We start from the raw sequence: 13,794 nt of genomic DNA on the forward strand, positions 1-13,794 counted from the left end.
GTACTGCTACTGATTAGAAATCCTACTATTCTTATCTGGCTTCCGAATGAACTGAGACTATCCTGGTCCCTACCAACCTATCAACAACTGGATTACCGACTCTCACCGATTACTGACCCAGCACAACCACTAGTCGCTCCCAGCGACATTCGAAGATACTTCCGCCACCTATACTGCTCGATCTATTCTACCATGCGGGCACTATAATTTCCTGGGATCCCCGATCCCCCCTGCCTAGACGCTAAGATCCTTACCAGGTCCCACCTGTGCTGCTAAAACTCACAGGCCTCGCCCACGGGTCTCACCCAACCGTACTACTGAGCCACCCTGCTCTCAGGTCTCACCTACACTGCTATCCTCATACGGGCCTCACCCACGGGTCTCACCCGACTATATCCTAGAGCGGCCTCTTCCAAGGTCCCATCTCTCAATGGCTATACCGACGAATCCATACCACTCTCATCCATTCCCCATTCCCGATCCATATCTGAATGCTAGGAGATAAGGGCCTCGCCCCGACTCCGCCAACGAAGCTACTATGAAATGCTACGGCTGCTTCGTAGTCTGACAATACTTCCACCACTGACTGCTAGCACGAAAACATCTCCTGCAATTTGACCTCAAGATCTCCATTCCGACTCACACGGGTTATACATACGGCCCTTTAACCTGAATCCGAACCACATACCCACCATTACCCTTCACACACACGCACTGATGGGAAGTTCTCAAACTCCCAACCCTGAACTACTCAATTCGCCAACCGCTGAACTACCTTCTTTCCTTATCAGAATCATATGCCCGATCTGGATTCGCGTGCCCTTACCCGTATACACTCGGAGGATTCTCCCCCACTTGGATCCTTCTTACACCTCGATGATCGATGAGAAGAAATCCCAATCCTTGCTACCATAATCAATCCGCTAAGGAATCCCAAGCTTACCATAGCTAAGGATCCAACCTGTCCATTCTAAAACTTATACGGCTCCGAACTAGCGAGACATACCAAGCCTCTCCAAGGCATGCTACGGATACTGCACTCAAAGTAACCTTCTTTGATACAACTCATCCCTTAATTACTAACCAAATATCCAAGATATGCAAATGGCATATAACTCGATCACAATGAACCCGCTCGAAAATAAAATGCTCAACCGCTAATGATGTAGAACCATAACAATACAATCATGCACAAAATAAAAGAACTGAAAACAGAAGTCGTATACCTGCAATGTCCGGCGTTGCTCGCATTTCCAAAGTAGCCATCTGAAAAGACCTGCCTCCCACCGCAGGCACCTCCGCACGGCCCTGACGGCCGTCTGTGATCCTCAAAGTTGCAGGGGCGGGTGCCATCACCCGTCCTGCTGAAAACAAACTAGGGCACTGGGCCTTCTTGTGGCCCCGCTGATTGCAGTGAAAACATATCAAGTCTGATCCCTGGGTGATGGTAGCAGTACAATCTCTGCTAAAATGACCCGTCCGACCGCACCTGAAACAGCCAGACTCACCACCACTACCACTCCTGCACGCGCCCCCGTGCGTCCTGCCACACCTTCCGCATCGACTGCGGTCCTGATAATCCCTCGACCTCGAATCCGTTCCCTTGGGCCTTTTGCCCGAACTCGCGGCTACCTGAACCTCATTCGGCTTCCTCTTCCGAATCTACTCCAAATCAATTTCCCTCTCCCTGGCCCGAGAAATCATATCCTCCAGAGTCTTACATCCGGACCTGCTCACGAACTCCCTGATGTCATCCCTCAGCATCTCGTGATATCGTGCCTTCTTCATCTCCTCATCCGCGACATACTGCGGAACAAGAAGGGCTCTCTCTCTGAACTTGGCGGTGATCTCCGCCACAGTCTCAGTAGTCTGCGTCAAATCCTAAAACTCCCGGGCCAACTGCTGCACCTCAATAATCGGCAAAAACTCCGCTCTAAACCTCGCTGAGAAATCACTCCAATTCATTGCGTCCAACGCGGCATCATCACTCAAAGCGTGACCAATCTCCTCCCACCAATCCCTCGCTCTGTCCTTCAGAAGACAGGAAGCGAGTCTGACCTTGTCCTCCTCAGGACACCGGCTCGTACGGAATGCGTTGGCAACATCAGCCAACCACCTGCTGCTAGCGATTGGGTCCCTAGCCCCATGATAATCTGGTGCCCCGCAGGCCCTGAACTCCCGAAATGTCAAGGTACACGCTCCCAACAAGGCCATCATCTCAGTACGGAAGGCTCCCAGCCTCTCATCCAAAATCTCCAATATACCCTCCTTGACCATGCCAAAGATCACAGGAGTCTGAGCTAGAATACTGCGCGTAACCTCCGCTGATATCAACTCCCTCATCCGCTCCTCGAGCTACTCGGCCCCTAAACCCGAGCCCAATCCCTCTCCAGCGCCTGATCCGCCCGCTGGTCCCTCTTGCAATGTCACCATACTGAAACATACAACATAACCACTATCAGAATACTCCTCGCTGCTGCGAGACCAAACATACTCACTACCAGGTTCCTGGTCTTGTCTCAGCCTTCCCTGAATCGAGTACGGATCCTCTGCTTTCAGTAGTACGGGCCCATACTACTTTCCACATCTATCCGTACTTTCCTCAGGAACTGCTTTGACTCCACCAGGTCCCTTTCCTACTTCTACTGCTCCCAGCACTACCCCATCCTAGGCTTACCCTAGGGAAACCCTTGACTCAACTCAAACCAGTCCTCAGCTGCTGAAGGCCTCCTCGCAATGCCAATTAGCCATCACCTGGATACCATCACATGTGACGAGGCTCAAATAATCCTTCAAGTAAAAGACTCGTTCCTACCATGGTTGGACTCAAACAAGAGCTGCGCAATAGGACCAAATCCAACAATTTGAGATTATTCAACCCTGATTACATGTGACGTGACGTATCCACCTAATGGCTAACTCCCATCACTTAGAATCCCACAATGCACAAAGCAAACATCATTCAGACAAGGGAAAATCTAACCATAACATACTCAAGCAATCATATCCGCATAGCAAGAATCTGAACTAGCATGCAACACAACTCATAATCTCAAGCATAACCTAATCAGGCTATCCTACTACTGACTATTTAGCACTATCATGCAGATCAAAAGCACATATAACAGGCACATAAGGCATCCTCCCTAGATCCTTAGTCCTAATCTAGCATGCTGTTCTATTAACTGATAATCAAAACATAAACTTGTATGGGTATTTTGGGGTACTTACTTGAGCTAGGTTGATTGCATGCACCACACCTCTTTTCTCTTTTCAAAGTTCTTTTCTTTCTGAATTCTTTTTACTTTTCTAAAATCATTTTCTTTCTCAAAACCCTTTTTACAAAACTGCCTTTCCATTTTGAAAACCTCCTTACCAATTCCTCAGTTTGAGTTCAGACACACCTGAGAGCATGTCCGAATCCCTCAAACCAAGGCTCTGATACCAACTTGTAACGACCCAAAATTTAAGACCCAAAAATTTCATTTAATAAATAATTACTTAAAGTAAAATCATCATTCCAAAACATAATATGAGTATAAGTTTTCAAAACACATGTTCGTTATCAGAGTAAACATTCCCAGGCTGTCTAATCTATGGTGTGTGCCATGCGATCACCCCGAGCTCTTTCCTCCGCTACCGGAAGTACCTGAAACCAAAACTGAAAACCGTAAGCACGAAGCTTAGTGAGTTCCCTACCCTACCACATACCATGCTTAACCACATACTGCACATACTGGGCCACGCCCCCTATCTTGGGCCTCGCCCCCTACCTCGGGCCCCTCCGCTCTAGGCCCCGCCTGGCTTCGAGCCCCGCTCGGATACAGATCTGTTTTACCTAGGCCTTGCCTGTCACAGGGCCTCGCCCGTCAACGAATAATAACACATAAATATTTCACAACACATAACTGACACGTGCAACTAGTTCTGTCCTAAGGCCTCGCCTATCCTGGGCCTCGCCCATGTCCTGCTACTGATGAGTCATGGAACCCCATCCATGCTCCTAATGGTAGTGAGGCACGGGCCTAGCCCACTCTCACTCCTGTTCTAGTTCGAGCCTCGCCCCTAATCTGCTACTAGTGAGATATGGAACCCCATCCACACTCTGCTATTGGTGAGATACGGTACCTCGCCCACACTCACCTCCCTACCAGGCACATACATGTATCACACAGACAACAAGTATAAACTTTCATATATAAACAATTCCTTGGGCACCCGCCCGCTATTACTGGACCTCGTCCTGCAAATAATACTAGCATACTGTGCCTAGGGCTAACACCCGGGTCTTCTACTCATAACTACATGGGTCGGCATTGTGTCCTTGGACCCATTCACACAAAGGGAAACTCACCTGCACAGGCTGAACTTGTTGATGATCTCACTAACTGCTGCCCGGCAACTCACGGAACTCCTACTCCCCTTGCTCCCCGAACTTCCAATATCAATGCAACACTGAGTCTAACTGACCCCCGAAAGATAATCAAGTCCACCCTGGTCCAAAGTCAAAGTCCTGGTCAAAGTCAACCTTCCAGGTCAACCCTACTCGCCGAGTCACCCTACTGACTCGCCGAGTTCAAAATGATCCAATTCCTTTCATTCGCGACTCAACTCGCCGAGTCAGTCCGTGACTCGCCGAGTCTACCAATTTCTGAGTCCAGACCTGTCCAACTCACTGAGTCTCCACCCGACTCACTGATTCGAGTCACAACTCGAAGGGTTTGGGGTTTCGCGACCTGACTCGCCGAGTCCAAGAACAGACTCGCCGAGTCCAAGGCAATCTTCATACGACTCGACGAGTTGTTCATCCCACTCGTCGAGTTTCTCCACAACTTCATGCTACTCGCCGAGTCCACTCAAAGGACTCGTCGAGTCCCTTCAGATCTCCTTACATGCAGAGGATTTTTGAGTCATGCATGGACTCCAAACTATAGATCCACCCTTCCCAAGCCTATTCCACACGTAAAGTTGCAAACTTTACGTGTAGAGAAGGAGATCTAGGCAAAATACGCCATTAACTAGGGTGTAAGGCCAAGGGGCTTCAAAATCGACTCAATGGCTGATACTTTATGCTTCTCCAGGCCCTAAAACACTTGGATCTGAAGTAGCAACTCCAGATCCGGCTTCTAACCCAAAATAATAACATTATGGCAAAAGAGCCCCAACAACCACACATAGATCTAGGTGCAAAAAGGGTCCAGGAACTAGTTTATTACCTCCAAGTGCTCAGAATGAATTCACAATCCTAGATCTATAGCTCCTTCTTGCTCCTCCAAGTTCCTTCTTCCTTTTCCAAGCTTGAATGCACCTTCCAAGGCTCAACTAGGAGATATGACGGCTAGGGTTCGATATCCAGGGCTAAAGAGGCAGTAAGGAACCCTAGGAAGAAGATTAAGACATTTATATAGGCTCCAAGTCCCGAATTTAGGGTTTTCCACGCACAGACTAGACTCGTCGAGTCACCTTGACCGACTCGCCGAGTCGGCCGCTTACGCCTCGACCCGGATCCCGCTCGGACTCGCCGAGTCCCTCCTTGGACTCGCCGAGTCGGCCCTTAAATTAGGGCTTTTCTTTCCTTTCTTGGCCTTTGAAACTTTGGGTGTTACACATTAGCTGGACTCCGCCCCGTCTACGTGTTTGCAATTCCGCATAGTAGCAGCTCCTCCAATCCTTCATTTCAGGGGACACCTTCTTCATATTTCTTCACTCTATGACCATTGACTTTGAATGGTGTTCCGTCTCTTGATATTAATTCTATAGCCTCGTGAGGAAACACCGTCTTGACCAAAAACGGACCATCCCACCTTGATTTAAGTTTGCCCGAGAAAAGTTTTAATCGGGAATTGAAAAGTAGTACTTTTTGGCCTTCATGGATGTCTTTGCTCTTGATTCTTTTGTCATGCCATCTCATGGTCTTTTCTTTATAGAGCCACGAACTAGAATAAGCCTCATTTCGGAGTTCTTCAAGGGCATTCATTTGCATTAAACGGTTGGTCGTCAATTCTTCTATATCAAAGTTGCACCTCTTTAAAGCCCAATATGCCTTATGCTCGATCTCAACCGGTAAATGGCATTGCTTTCCATAAACTAACCTATATGGTGTAGTACCAATAGGTGTTTTGAAAGCGGTACGAAATGCCCATAGTGCGTCATCCAATTTATCCGACCATTCCTTGCGGTTGCTTCCCACCGACTTCTCTAAAATACGCTTCAAGGCTCGATTGGTCACTTCAGTTTGTCCACTCGTTTGTGGATGGTATGACGTGGAGAACTTATGGGTCACCCCATATTTCTTGAGCACCTTTTCCAATTGATCATTAGCAAAGTGTGTGCCTCGGTCACTAATTAGGGCCTTCGGAACACCAAACCGGGAGAATAATTTCTTTAAGAATCGTACCACTACCCGTCCGTCATTTGTAGGTAAAGCCTGCGCCTCCGCCCATTTCGAGACATAATCTACCGCCACTAGTATGTACTTGTTTCCTTTGGATGTGGGAAAAGGTCCCATGAAGTCAATGCCCCATACGTCGAACACCTCGCACACTTGAATGCTATGTTGTGGCATTTCATTTCGAGATGAAATGTTTCCCACCCTTTGACAAGCATCACATTCTTTGACATATTGGGCTGCATCTTTGAAGATTGTAGGCCAATAGAAACCAATGTCAAAGATCTTCTTTGCGGTATAGTGTGCTCCATTATGTCCTCCCGTGGGCCCGCTATGGCAATGTTCTAGTATTCTTCGGCTTTCCTTCCCGAACACACATCTTCTTATAATTCCATCCGCACAGCTTCGAAAGAGGTATGGATCGTCCCAAAAGTAATATTTGATCTCCGCAAAGAATTTCTTCTTTTGTTGACTACTATAATCCTTCGGGACGTAATTTGTAGCTAAATAGTTAGCTATGTCTGCGAACCATGGCTCCTCTCCCACGGACACCATAATGTATTCATCCGGAAAGTCGTCTCCATCCTTATCTTCTTGCAATTGCGGGTTCTCGAGCCTAGATAAATGATCGGCCGCTACGTTCTCCATTCCTTTCTTGTCTCTTATCTATATATCGAATTCTTGAAGAAGCAGCACCCATCGTATTAGTCTTGGCTTGGCATCCTGTTTGGAAAACAAATACTTGATAGCCGAGTGGTCAGTAAAAACAGTGGTTTTAGATAAAACCAAGTAAGGGCGAAACTTGTCAAAAGCGTAAACCACGGCTAACAATTCTTTTTCAGTAGTAGTATAATTCTCTTGGGGGGGGGGTTAAGGTCTTGCTTGCATAATAGATGGGTTGAAAGTGCTTATCAACCCTTTGACCAAGGACCGCTCCTAGTGCATAGTCACTAGCATCACACATGATCTCAAAGGGTAAGTTCCAATTTGGTGCTATAATGATCAGGGCATTAGTTAATTTTTCCTTTAGAAATTCAAATGCCTCTAAACACTCTTTAGTAAAATTAAAGGGTGCATCTTTTAGTAATAATTGTGTTAGAGGTTTCGTGATTTTGGAAAAATCTTTTATAAAACGCCGGTAAAAACCTGCGTGTCCCAAAAAACTTCTAATGCCCTTCACATTAGTTGGTGGGGGTAATTTGGCAATGGTGTCTATCTTTGCCCGATCCACCTCAATTCCCTTTTTAGAGACTTTGTGTCCCAAAACTATACCCTCCTTGACCATGAAGTGACACTTTTCCCAATTTAGGACCAAGTCGGTTTTCTCACATCTAGCAAGCATTGAGTCAAGATTTGTGAGGCAGTCATGGAAAGAAGATCCGAATACAGAAAAGTCATCCATAAAGACCTCCATGAACTTTTCCACCATATCATGGAATATGGCGGTCATGCACCTTTGAAATGTCGCAGGTGCATTGCATAGTCTAAATGGCATGCGTCTATAGGCGAAAGTCCCACTTGGGTATGTAAAGGTGGTCTTTTCTTGGTCCATTGGGTCTATGGGTATTTGAAAATACCCTGAAAACCCATCTAGGAAGCAGTAATAGCTATGGCCCGATAGTCTCTCTAACATTTGATCTATGAAAGGAAGGGGGAAATGTTCTTTGCGAGTGGCATCGTTTAGCTTTCGATAATCGATGCACACTCGCCAACCGGTTACCGTTCGCGTTGGAATTAACTCGTTCATTTCGTTGGTGATGACCGTCATTCCTCCTTTCTTGGGCACCACTTGGACCGGACTCACCCATGGACTATCGGAAATGGAGTAGATGATTCATGCATCTAAAAGCTTGACCACCTCCTTCTTGACGACTTCTTGCATGTTCGGGTTCAATCGTCTTTGATGTTGCATCACCGGCATTGCTCCTTCTTTTAAATTGATTTTGTGAGAGCAATAGGATGGGCTTATTCCCTTGATGTTGGAGATGCTCCATGCGATGGCTCTTTTCCTTTTCTTTAACACGTGTACAAGCTCTTCCTTTTCCGTCTTGGATAGATCTGAGGCTATGATCACAGGCTTCTGATTTCCTTCTTCCAGAAAGGCATACTCCAAATGGTCAGGTAGTGTTTTAAGCTCCAATTTGTTGTGCATAGTGACGGACGCGCCGAGTGCAGGTTTGGTACTCGGCGAGTTGGTAGCTGCATTCATGACTTCTGGCTTTTCTTCAGATGTACTCGGCGAGTAGATCGGGTCTACTCGGCGAGTAGGGTTCTCAGATTTCTTCTTTATTTCTTCATACTCCGCTTCTTCCAATAGTCTTTCAATCTCTAGTAAGTCCTTTTCTGGGTCAAATGCTTCATCCAAAGCTGCAAACTTGCTGGAATCTTCAGGTATGTCTTCTTCCAATAATTCGTCAAGCATGTCGATTGAGAAAGCTATGTCGTCACTACTCCTTGAGTACTTCATGGCTTGGTCTACCCCGAATGTCACTGAATCGTCCCCAACTCGCAATGTGAGCTTAGAATCTCTCGTGTTTACGATAGCGCTAGCTGTGTTGAGGAAGGGCCTTCCAAGGATAATTGGAACTTGCGGATCCGCCTCCATGTCGAGAATGATGAAATCAGCCGGAAAGACAAATTTGTCCACTTTCACTAGCAAATCTTCACAAATGCCTCTTGGGAAAGTGACAGTCTTGTTTGCCAAATGAATTGCCATTCGAATTGGCCTTGGCTCCGGGAGGTCTAGCTTCTTAAAGAACGAGTATGGCATAAGGTTCACACTTGCTCCAGAATCAGCTAAGGCATGAATTGCAGCCAAGTTGCCAAATTAGCAAGGTAAAGTTAAGCTCCCCGGATCACCCTTCTTCTTTGGTAACTTGTTTAGCATTGCGGCGGAGCAGTTCTCATTAAGCACTACCTTCTGCACTTCCTCCATCTTTCTTCTGTTAGTGATGAGTTCCTTAAGGAACTTAGCATACTTGGGCATTTGCATGACGACTTCAATGAAAGGAATGTTGATTTGAAGAGTTTTAATATGGTCTAGAAACTTCTGATATTCCTCTTCCTGCTTCTCTTTCTTGGCTCGGGCTGGGTATGGCATTGGAGGCTGGTATGGCTTCAAGGGAGGCTGTTCATTCGTTTTAACAGGGGTACTCGCCGAGTCCATCGGCCCTACTCGGCGAGTAGGACTCTCATATTGTGAATCTTGGTTTTCTACTTGTTCTTCCGTTCCTTCCTTCTGTGAGTCCCTGGTTGCTTCAGTTCGAATGGGGGCCAGGGGAGTGATGATCTTCCTGCTTCTTGTTGTGACAATATTTACTTGTGCGCCTCGTGGGTTGTTCTCGGTTTTGCTAGGAAGCTCACCCGGTGACCTTTGGTTTAGTTGTTGAGCAAGTTGCCCAAGCTGCGTTTTTATGTTGTGGATGGATGCTTGCTGGTTCCTGAGCATTGTTCTTGTTTCTTGGATAGCAGCATCATGGTCACTATGTCTTTTCTCGTAAGCGGCCACAAATTTAGTAAGCATATCTTCCAAGCTTGGCTTCCTCTCTTGCACCGGCTCCTCCTTTTGGTAAAAGCCTCTCCCTTTTTGTCTATACTTCTCCTCCTTGGCCTTCTTGTACTCTTCGTAAGGCAGCCACTCTTTCTTTTGTTTGCGCCAGTCCTCATCATACCGATCACCGCTCGAATAACATGCTTGTGCCTTTTTGTTGCCATGCTCATCCAAATCGCAATCTCTAGTGAGGTGAGGTCCATTGCAGTTTTCACAACCCACCCGTATAGCATGGATAGTTTGATCTATTTTGTCCATTCTCCTATCCATGGTTTTTAACATGGCCATGACCGCGGATAAATCTTCAGTAGTAGCGTACGCGGATCCCCTCGTGACATCATTCCTAGGGTTGTGGTATTCTCTAGAGTGTTTAGAGAATTCTTCAATCAATTCTTTAATCACCGGGGGTGGCTTCTTTGTAAGTGGGCCTTGTGAGTCTAGCAACTGTCGGGTCGTGACATTGACTCCATCATAGAAGATGGAAACTTCTTGCTGCTGTTTAGATCATGGTGTGGGCAATTTCTTAGCAAACTTTTGTACCTCTCCCATGCTTCATATAAAGACTCTCCAGCTTGTTGTTCAAAGTTTGCAATGGCCTTCTTCAGTTTGGCTATCTTGGATGGTGGGCAAAAGTGATCAATAAATTCTTCCTTCATTCTGGCCCAAGTAGTGACTGATCCGGGGGGAAGTGACTTGAGCCAGTCTTTAGCAGCACCCTTGAAGGTTACCGGAAGCATACGCAGTAGTTGAGTTTCGCGGGTTACATTTGGAATGTTGAAGTAATCAGCAACATCATTTACTTCATCCAAATGTTTGTAGGCATCTTCATGATCTTTCCCATAGAAAGGTATTTCCTTGAGTGAAGCTAGGATATGACCTTTTAGCTCGAAGGTAGCAGTCGCGGGAATTGCGGGTTGCACAAGTCCCGGGCCATGGTCGTCGCGCATCCTCTTCTTCCATTCTCCCATGGGGATTTCATCAATGTTAGCCATCGTGAACGCTAACTCTTCCTCCGATTCGGTTTCTTGCTCGTACGTTGCCTCCTCTTCTTCCTCGGTCTCGTATCCAATATCTTCTTGAATTGGCTCCTCAATTATCAAAGAAGCGCTAGAAGCTCCTGATTTACTGCTCTTCTTTTTCCCAAAAACAGTCTTCAAGTTGGACAATCGTGATTTCTTTGGTGTGCTTGAACTCTCCACGTCCTTCCCTTTGTTTCTTTTCAATGCGGATTCGGGGTCTTCAAACGGGGGTACCAGTGGTGTGCTTGCTCCTCTGGTCATGAAAGTCCTGAAATCAATCAAATAAAAAAAAACGTAAAAAGAACAAAAAGATTGTAAAAAATAAAGAAAATCTACTGCTGACTAAACTGCTACTCGCCGAGTAGGTGCGATTGCACTCGGCGAGTATCAGTGATATTTAAAAAAAAAATTCTAAGTTTTAAACTACTAAAACAGATACTAAAACCTAATTACCAGTTACTAAATTGCAATAAATGAACTTTATGCAAGTAAACTCACACAAAGGATCGAAAAAAAATTAGGAATTAGCTTAATTATTTAGAACCGTTCCCCGGCAACGGCGCCAAAAACTTGATGTGTGTAAATTCAACTAGTTTTATCCCTACTTTTTATTAATAATTTGAGCACACAAAGGCAGTGAACCTGTCTTTAAGTGATATAGATTGATAAGTGAGGTATCGAACTCAGGGAACGGAAAATTAAACTAATAGCTAATTTTAACTAAAACAAATAATAAAAGTAAAGGGGTTTTCTCTAGTTTTGCAAGACTAGAAACTTAGACAAACTAAATTAACTAAAGCAACAACTATTTACCAAATTTGATAAAGATATTTCTATTTAGGTTCAACCAATTCACTCCTATGGTTATTTAAGTTAAGGTGGATTAATTGCTATTGGTTACCAATTATAATAGTTAGGTTCATATTCATTACTCCTAACCCTTAGACAATTAACTAATTTAAGCATTGATCAAGTGTTTAAACTAATTAATTCCCTAGATTAAATATTTGGATTAAATAAGATTTGTAATGGTTAATTAAGTTATTAATTCAATTAACCTCTTGTTGATGGTTTCTCAAACAAGCTCACACATTAATCTTCCTATTTTCTTATTAATCTTAGTTTCATAATCATTACTTCTAAGCATATGGTTTAGCATTCACATAGACATATGAGGTTAACAATTAAGTGATGTTCATGCAACCTAATTGCCTTCCAATTAACACAAAATAGTAGTGATTAATACATAAGGTTCTTTAACAAACTTAATTTAATAAATCACCAATAGACAATTAAGCAAGAATCAATAATTAAACCATAAGAGTTCTTTGGTATTCCCCAAACAGAAACAAAAACGAATTTAGCTCATAATTGCAGTAGAAACAAACATAAAAACAAAGTTTACTAAAGCAAACATGTTCAATTCCTAAGTCTAAGTGGTAGAATTAACCTAATTGCTTGAATTCTTCCAACTATTGAAGCCTAAGGTTTCTTAGCACCTTCTGAATCTCTTAATCGCAGTTAATCCTTCAAAAATCGCCAGGGGTCCCTTCCCATGAGATAAGGATTCGTCTTTTATAGATATCCCAAAACAGGGTGTACTCGGCGAGTAGCAGAATCAACTCGCCGAGTAGATCCATACTTATCCGTCTTGAATCAGCAAGTCGTATTTATCTTCTGGAATATCCTCGTGTACTCGCCGAGTAGGGTCGATCTACTCGCCGAGTATATCTCCTTCTTTCACTCTTTAATCTTCAATTGCTTTCCTTTTCTCCTTTTTGCTTCCAAGCATATCTTTTGGATTGAAAACACAATTCACAACATTTTAAGTACCTTTTGTCCACATTATTCACATAATTAATCAAAAATTACTAAGAATATATGCTAAATAATTAACTAATTATGCACATATCATATCCTATAAATAGGATAAGTACATAGAGTAGAGTGGCATCGAACACAATATCATTTAGCATTTGTACTCAAACACTCTTGTAATCTTCAGACGTTAATAGAGCCAAACACGTCTTATTTAGATCGTATGTTTGTTTTCAGATTTTATTAATATATTCGTGTTTTTAATCAGTCTCTAACTCATATCAAGGTATCAGAGCAGAATTCTCTCAATCGATTAAAGTTTCTCGTAATTTTTCATTTTTTTCAATCGCTTTTTCCGATTCAAAATCTTCCGCAAATTGAATCACGATACTGGTGTCAATTGGTTGTATTGAATATAGTAAGTACATAGAGTGGAGTGGCATCGAACACAATATCATTTAACATTTGTACTCAAACACTCTTGTAATCTTTAGATGTTAATAGAGTCAAACAAATATTATTTAGATCTTGTGTTCATTTTTCAACTTTTATTAATTTATTCGTGTTTTTAGACAATCTCTAACTCATATTAATTGGTATCGGAGCAGGATTCTCTCAATCAATTGAAGTTTCTCGTAAATTTTCATTTTTTTGAATCGCTCTTTCCAATTCAAAATCTTTTGCAAATTGAATCAGGAAACGGGTGTCAATTGTTTGTATTGAATTGATTCTGCACTCTGCGTTAAATCGATTAATTTATGGTAAATCTCAGATTGATTTCTGTCTTAGATCTCGTTTTGAATAAAAATTCTCTTTCTTCAAAATTCGTTCAATAATGGCGAATTTCAACATGAACACAATGTTTAATTTCTCTCACTTGCTCGGATCATCAACAAAGATTCTGATGTTGATTTTGGAATATTATGAGCAATAGGCTGACAAGATGAAGGATTATTTGAATGAGATTGATGAAGATTTGATAAGATCCATCAAAAGAGGAGAATTTTTCCAGGCGATGC

At 43.7% G+C, this 13,794-nt stretch overlaps 1 non-coding gene across 1 annotated transcript; it reads left to right on the forward strand.

Moving 5' to 3' along the window:
- Window positions 1-10,439: 10,439 nt before the first annotated feature.
- On the forward strand, window positions 10,440-10,546 carry LOC144999006 (small nucleolar RNA R71). The gene has a single exon (XR_013660534.1). It is a non-coding gene; the product is annotated as a small nucleolar RNA R71 (small nucleolar RNA).
- Window positions 10,547-13,794: the final 3,248 nt, after the last annotated feature.

The sequence above is a fragment of the Lactuca saligna genome, chromosome 5 (assembly GCF_052625555.1).
Source record: "Lactuca saligna cultivar CGN05327 chromosome 5, ASM5262555v1, whole genome shotgun sequence".
Taxonomy (NCBI): domain Eukaryota; kingdom Viridiplantae; phylum Streptophyta; class Magnoliopsida; order Asterales; family Asteraceae; genus Lactuca; species Lactuca saligna.